Consider the following 8,611-nt stretch of genomic DNA (forward strand, 5'->3'; position numbering starts at 1 on the left):
GGGATAAACCTACCTGAATTTGACTGAATTTGCAACTGTTGGACTAATGATTACACCCTAGATTAGCTAGATGCGGACAAGAGCGTGCAAGGCGGTATTGAATATGTCACTGTCTGTCACCTTGACAACTCAATTTTTTTTCTCGACCTGTGCACCTACGTTGTAAACTGTCATTCATAGGCTAGATTGTAGCAACCTCATGATGGGTATAGGGAAATTAGAGTATAATTTAGTAGCCTAAACCAATCAATGTTATATTGAGCTGGGTGAATGGGAATGACAGTCATAGGAATGACAGTCATCCAATATGCTGTAATAGAAATAAGGCCATGCTCATAAGAAAAGATAATGTCCTCCCTCATCTTAAACATCACCAACCGCCACTTACACAAGCACACAAATAAAAGTGATTGCATGGATACCCATGTGAAAGAATACTACAGTTTAGTGTAGAATACTACAGTAAATACTATAGAACTCTGTAGTAAACTGTAATATACAGTACTGTAGAATACTATACTACACACTGTAGTATCCCGATCATGTGTAGTACTTACTATAGGACTTTGTATTATACTGTAGAATACTACAGTAAATAATACAATATACTACAGACCGCGGAACACTACAGTAAATATTACAGTGATGTCCGCAAAAACACTACAGTAATTACTAGTATATACTACAGTTTTTAATTTGCATATACCTTGCCCATTCCCGTCCCCCATATCCCAATTTGTGCCACCTATAAGTAAAAAACCTACATGCCAAGTATAGACCATATATTGTGTTCCCTTCAGGATATAGAAAACAGCAGAAGCACTGAACTTTCCATTCCGACCTACCTACCTACCTACCTACCTGATACAGAAAATTAGCTCCCTGAGTATTTTCTCAACCAGGTTTCCTCATGTGGGTATGCACTGACCACATTGTGGGCATAATAATAATAATCATCTCTACAGAGGGGTTATCTGTAATTTACATCAAGGCAGAAGCATGGTAGTGAACAGGGTATGGAGCGCAGGCAGTATTGGTTGACTTTCCTGTGGTTAATTTCTCTTGGGTGTTACAATGTACTCCCTCTGTGCGTTTGGAATGTGAATGGCATTGCAACGACAATTGTCACTCCCGGCATGAAGATGAGTATCTCCAGCAAGTCCTGGCAGCCAAGTGGACAGGTTGACCTGAGGGGAGTGGCCAGAAATACTTATTGAGCCAGCAGACACTCTGTCCCCATTGACATTGGCTGGCATGAATGTGCCTCTCTCTCTGTGAGTCATACTGTCTCAGTGCTGATGTAATCGAGAGGCTATTGGCTCAAAACACAGAGGGTATTGATGATGAACTGACTGTGTCTCGCTCTCTGGGCTGGAGAGAGGGATACAAAGAGTGATACAAAGAGAGATACAAAGAGACTAAGAGCCCAATTCAATCGAACCTGCATTATTAAAAGCACGCAATTGCTTTTTTCTGAATATAGAAAAGTTGTGGGTAAAAACCTACAACCAGTACTGAGTAGATACCCCTCCTATGCAGATGCTCCCAGTTTCCTGAATAAGAAGTGTGTGGGTGCGTGGGCTGTAGTTTCCAAAGAAAGATAAAATAGTCATGCAGGTAGCACACTAGTATCGTCAAACAAATAATACAAAAAATAAGTACTGAGAAAGGTATTACACATTTTTAAGTCTCTCTTTGCTCTACCCTCTGCTTCTGGTTTTCAATTATCTACCGTCTTTGAAATACAACCCTTCTAATGAATTCCACTAATAGAGCTTTGGCTGAAAGGGGATCAGACTGGAAAAATAGAACTTTCCATCCTCTGTTGCAATGACACGTGAACCAGACCCTGCTGATTTTACTTTTGACTCAGCCCAATGTGACGTGCTTGTGACATACGAAGGATAGACTTCCATAGAAATACTTCAATACGAAGTTCCCACGGGGGCAAAGACACTGTTAATTCATTCTGAGAGAGCCAGACTCAGACACACACGCCTAACTGCCATGGTCCTGAAATAGACCCCAAAAAAGTCCCAAAGCGTTTTCACCCACATGAAAAAATATTATAGTATACTATGGTATACAGAGCTTTCTGAAAGTATTCACACCCCTTGACTTTTTCCACATTTTTTTGTGTTACAGCCCAAATTGAATATTGGTTACAGAGGGTAGTGCATACGGCCCAGTACACCCCTGGGGCGGAACTCACTGCCATCCAGGATCTCTATGTCAGGCGCTGTCAAAGGAAGACCCTAAAAATTGTCAAAGACTCCAGCCACCCAAGACATCAAATTGTTCTCTCTGCTACCGCAAGGCAAGCGGTACCAATGCAAGTCTGAAACCAACAGGACCCTAAACAGCTTCTACCCCCAAGCCACAAGACTGCTAAATAGTTAGCTAAATAGTTAACCAAATAGCTACCTGGACTAACCTGCATTGACTTTTTTTTTTACTCATCACATACGCTGTTGCTACTGTTTATTATCTGTCACTTTATTCCTAGTTATATGTACATATCTACATCAATTACCTCGTACCCCAGCACATTTACTCAGTATTGGTACTCCGTGTAAATAGCCAAGTTATCGTTACTCATTATGTATTCATTATTACGTGTTTTATTATTTCTCTATTTTCGTTCTCTCTGCAATGTTGAAAAGTGCCCTTAAGTAAGCATTTCACTGTTAGCCAATTTGTAAGTCCCTCTGGATAAGAGCGTCTGCTAAATGACTTAAATGTAAATGTAGTCTACACCTGTTGTTGTCAGTGGTGGGTGTAGCTGGTGCATGGAAGTCAGGTGCAGGAGAGCAGAGATGAATAGACAAAGCACTTTACTTAGGCAATCATAATACAGAACGCAACTGCATCACAACACAAACGCCCAAAGAACAAGTGAGGCAGCACAAAGTACAAAACCCAAGTACAAAGCACCGGCTGCCACAAAAATGGAAAATGAAAGGTGGATCGGCGATGGCTAGAAGACCGGTGACGTCGACCGCCGAACACCGCCCGAACAAGGAGAGGGAGAGGAACCGACTTCGGCGGAAGTCGTGACAGTTGTTTAGAAAGCATGTGACAAATATTTTAATTTAATTTGAATTTGTTTTGTATTCAGTGTAGTGTTTTTACAGACTTAACTGTAGTATTTACTGTAGTATACTGTAGTAATTACAGTTAACTATAGAATAAATACTGTAATAAAATAATATGTAGTACACATAATAGTAATTAATGGAGTGTTTTTGCTGACTGTAGTATACTATAGTATTTACTGTAGTGTTTTTGCGGACATTAATGTAGTATTTAATATAATGTTTTTGTTTTATCATCTTTGACATAGAAGTGTAGGCTTTCTCCTTGAAGAAACCTTCTAGAGAAATACTAAAATAGCACATTTTCTATAACCTGTAGGTAGGTAGGACTGGGGTCGTTTTTTGGGGTATCTTTACTTTACTATTTATATTTTTGACACATTTTAAATGTACTACATTTCTGAAGAAAATATGTTCTTTTTACTTCCATACATTTTCCCTGACACCAAAAAGTACTCGATACATTTCCAATGCTCAGGCAAGACAACAATAGGGTTCAATTTCCACACCTATCAATATAACATGTTGATATCCCTACTGCCTTTGAGCTGGTGGACTCGCTAACACAAATACTGCATTTGTAAATTATGTCTGTGTTGGAGTGCGTCCCTGGCTGTCCGTAAATTGAAACAAACAAGAAAATTATGCCATCTGGTTTGCTTAATACAAGGAATTTGATGAATAGCATTTACTTGTACTTTTCACTTGATAATTGAATAGTTTTTCCACCACTGTACTTAAGTACATTTAAAACCAGATACTTTTAGACGTTTACTCAAGTAGTATTTTACTGGGTGACTTTCACTTGAGTCATTTTCTATTAAGGTATCTTTACTTTTGCTCAAATATGACAATGAGAACTTTTTCCATCACTGCTGAATAAAGAGTTTAGCATTTCTGCTCTTTACTATAATCTGTAGGGAACACAATACAGAAAAGTATGTGGACACCCCTTCCAATTAGAAGATCTGGCTATTTCAGCCACACCCGTTGATGATAGGTGTACAAAATCGAGCACACAGCCATGCAATCTCCATAGACAAACATTGGTAGTATCATGGCCTTATTGAAGAGCTCACTTACTTTCAAATCTAAACTTTCACCTTTCCAACAAGTCCGTTCCTCAAATGTATGTTTGGTGGAGGAGGAATTATGTTCTGGGGCTGATTTTCAAGACTCCTTAGTTCCAGTGAAGGCAAATCTAAACTCTACAGCATACAATGACATTCTAGACGATTCTGTGCTTTGTGGCAACAGTTTGGGGAAGGCCCTTTCCTGTTTCAGTATGACAATGCTCCCGTGCACAAAACGAGGCCCATACAAAAATGGTTTGTCGAGATTGGTGTGGAAGAACTTGACTGGCCTGCACAGAGCCCTGACCTCAACCCATCAAACATTTTTGGGATGAAGTGGAACACCGACTGTGAGCCAGGCCTAATTGCCCAACATCAGTGCCTGACCTCACTAATGCTCTTGTGGCTAAATGGAGGCAAGTCCCTGCAGCAATGTTCCAACATCTAGTGGCAAGCCTTCCCATAAGAGTGGAGGCTGTTAGAGCAGAAAATGGGGATGAACTCCATATTGACTCCCATGATTTTGGAACAAGATGTGCAATGAGCAGATGTCCATATACTTTTGTATGTACTTCATGCAGTGTATATGGTATATGGTCTATACTTGGCATGTAGGTTTCTCACTTATGGGTGACACAAACTGGACCATTGGTGGGGGGGTATATGCAAATTAAATACTGTAGTATTCATATATAAAAAATTAAGTGTATTTTGCAGACATTACTGAAGTATTTCTAACAGTTTTTGGTGGGATAATATGGAAGTATTTAGTATTTTACAGTATACTACAACATTCTATAGTAAGTACTACACATGATCTAGGGTTACTACAGTGGGTAGCATAGTATTCTACAGTATACTAGTTTACTATACAATTCTATAGTATGTACTGTAGTATTATATAGTAAACAGTGTAGTCTTTCTTCATATGGGCACTGCATGTGCAATGAATGAGAAATGTGTGTGTGAGAGAACATGCTGGTCAATAGTGACTGTCACGTTCTCACTGTTTGCAGTTCTCACTGATGATGACTACATGTGCTCATATAGGATTCCCCCGGAGCTTTATTCCATTGAAGTTCTTCTACAGTGTCTGTTTTCAGAAGCTCTCGTCTGTGGGGGTGGATTGATCGACCTTATGCTCTCCCTTCTCCACTACCAATTAGTGTGTCCTCACATAACTAGATTCAGTCGTAATTGGACAACTGCATGGTCGTGGATAATCATGAAACTGTTGGTGGAGTAAATAGCCCATGTTGTTTTAGCCCCACATTCTGAAATGCCCCCCCCCCCAGTTTTATAATTAGAATGTGATACAAAACGAGGCAACGGTGTGCTTCCGGACCATGCGGATGCCTCCGAGCGGTCGAGTAGGCTGTTTGGAGTGTTTATCTGACAAAAATTATAAATGTGTCCCGCCCGCTTCAAAAACCAAAGTTGCGCCCTTGAAAAAATAAAAATAAAGTTTTAACGTCACATTCACCGGATAGGTGCAGTGAAATGTATTTTTTTTTACAGGGTTAGCCATAGTAGTACAGGGTATTCGAAGCAGTGATTTACTGGTCCACCGATTTACTGGTCCACCGCTCTAATCTCTAGGCTACCTGCAGCCCTATGACGAGTTTGTAGAGAGGCTATTTTGAGGCTGACCACACAAAGCGGACTGTCTCCACCTAGTGTGCTTTCCTGTAGCCTACACTTCCATTTTTACTACATCATTTCTGAAACTAGCATCTCAGAGATGTTATTAGCAAATAAATATAATTAAAGCGCATGATTTATCAAAATACTTCAAGACAAATCTAATGAACAGCAAACTAATACAATGAACAACATTGACTATTCGCCTTTAGATTGAGAACAGTGATTTATAATTACAGGATTATATGTAACGCTGAAAATACATTTGAAATATTCGTCAGTACAATGGGAACATGAGATTCTTGTCATTATTTATTGTAATATTTATATAATGAATGTGTTTATTTATCCTCTCATATTCATATACATACATACTGGTTTTATCAGGGGCGCAACAGGGGTGCCGCTTTCACTGGGGATGTCCTTCCCGCATTCTGAAATTGCATTTTTGTCATCCCCAGGTTTAGCATTCGAATGTGATACAAAATAGGACAACGGTTTGCTTTAGGACCATGCGGACGCCTCCGGGCAGTCAGGTGGGCTGTTTGGGGTGTTTATCCGACTGGATTTAGGACCGCTAGGACCCCACAGAGCGGCCTGACAGGTTGGGTGAAGGCAAAGCTTCTGGAAGGCTGGCTGGACCAGCATAGGAGAGTTGAGCATGGTTTAGTGTGTACGTGTAGTGCTCTTTCACCAAATTGTAAAATGTAACAGAACAGAGACTGGCTACTCTTTAGTTGACTGATGTAGCTGTCAAGGTAACTTCTGTTTAACTTAACAGAAAAAAACTAAACTAGTGTTTATTTGCAGTGCTGAGCTAGTATTGTAACTGAAATGTAACGTTAGCTAATGTTTCATCCCCTCGACTGAGGTGAATGAATAAGCTACGCTAGTGAGTAGCTACCACAGCCAGGTTAGCTCTAGTCTCTAGCTATCTGTCAGATAGCAATATGATGTGGCAATTATTACTAACAGCAGTTGTTGGTATGTAAATGTTTTGTAGCCTTTTTTTGTCCTGTTTCAGGAGTAAATTAACTTGGCAAGCTTTCGCCAGTTGATGTACCGTTAGAGAGAGAACTGACCAAAAGTTGGCTTTCATTAGCTATTATTTTTGCCTCAATCAACAAGACCTGAATCAAATGATGAAACCATCCGCTGGCTTTCTCTCCCACACCCAACCGCTACCGCAAGAACTGGTCCCAGAACCAACCGCAGTCGGGCAATGTTATTTTAGGCATATCTGATGCAGCTCCCTTGCCAGCCATGGTCCCAGCAATTTTGCACCCTATAGACAATATCAAATGCGCAAAAATAACTTATGAAATAAGTTAAATTACAAGACAGGGCCGTGGACCCCTAGGGACAGGATGGGGTGACCCAGCTATATTGTGTGCAAGTAAAACGAGCTCCACAGTACTATTAGGCCGATGATATGAATTATACGGAGGATGTGCGGTTTCTGTGTGTTAATGTGAAGGTGCATGTGTGTTTTCATTACATTGTGTGTTCCAAATCTTTCCCCTGGGACAAAAAAATAAATATGAGAAGGATGTTGTGTTGGAGAGTTCAGTTATTGACTAGACTGGTGGGGGTCAGCCGTGTAGGCTGCTCGGGTTGGCTGGGCGGTCTGGCTGTAATTTGAAATACAGGATATCTTAAAGATAATCAGAAGTTAAATTCACATAGAAATTAAAAGTGGATGGTGTTCAGAGATAGATGGGAGCAGTTGAGTGGACCTGCAGGATGGGACTAAAAACGAACAAGGGATAACTATTGTAAAAATACTGTGTCCGTAAAATATATAAAGTATGTATATGCTGGAAGTAGAAGCCTAAGTGTTGTTGTCCATTAGTTTATTCCAATTATGGGAGGGATGGTAGTGTTAGGGGAAAATAATAATATATATATATATATATATATATATACTTACAAAAAAATAAATGGGTGATTGGAATTGATGCAAACAATTACATTGATGGATGCCACAATCTATCTGCAATATTAAAGCTGACCCCCAAAAAAAAAATATATATATATATATATAGATATACAGTACCAGTCAAAAGTTTGGACACACCTGCTCATTCAAGAGTTTTTATTAATTTTAAAAACTATTTTCTACATTGTAGAATAAAAGTGAAGACATCAAAACTATGAAATAACACAAATGGAATCATTTAAAAACCAAAAATATTATATATTTTAGATTCTTCAAAGTAGCCACCCTTTGCCTTGATGACAGCTTTGCACACTCTTGGCATTCTCTCAACCAGCTTCATGAGGAATGCTTTTCCAACAGTCTTGAAAGAGTTCCCACATATACTGAGCACTTGTTTACTGCTTTTCCTTCACTCTGCGGTCCAACTCATCCCAAACCATCTCAATTGGGTTGAGGTCGGATGATTGTGGAGGCCAGGTCATCTGATGCAGCACTCCATCACTCTCCTTCTTGGTCAAATAGCCCTTACACAGCCTGGAGGTGTATTTTGGATCAGTGTCCTGTTGAAAAACAAATGATAGTCCCACTACATGTAAACCACATGGGATGGCGTATCGCTGCAGAATGCTGTGGTAGCCATGCTGATTAAGTGTGCCTTGAATTCTAAATGTATCATAGTGTCACCTGCAAAGCACCCCCACACCATCTCCTCCATGCTTCACAGGGGGAACCACACATGTGGAGATCATCCGTTCACCGACTGCGTCTCACAAAGACACAGCGGTTGGAACAAAAACTCTCAAATTTTGACTCATCAGACCAAAGGACAGATTTCCACAGGTCTAATGTCCATTGCTCATGTT

General features: G+C 40.0%; 1 pseudogene; it reads right to left on the bottom strand.

Moving 5' to 3' along the window:
* Positions 1–3,347: 3,347 nt before the first annotated feature.
* Positions 3,348–3,400, bottom strand: LOC118358596 (uncharacterized; annotated as a pseudogene).
* Between the last annotated feature and the right edge of the window lie 5,211 nt (positions 3,401–8,611).

The sequence above is a fragment of the Oncorhynchus keta genome, chromosome 25, assembly GCF_023373465.1.
Source record: "Oncorhynchus keta strain PuntledgeMale-10-30-2019 chromosome 25, Oket_V2, whole genome shotgun sequence".
NCBI lineage: Eukaryota > Metazoa > Chordata > Actinopteri > Salmoniformes > Salmonidae > Oncorhynchus > Oncorhynchus keta.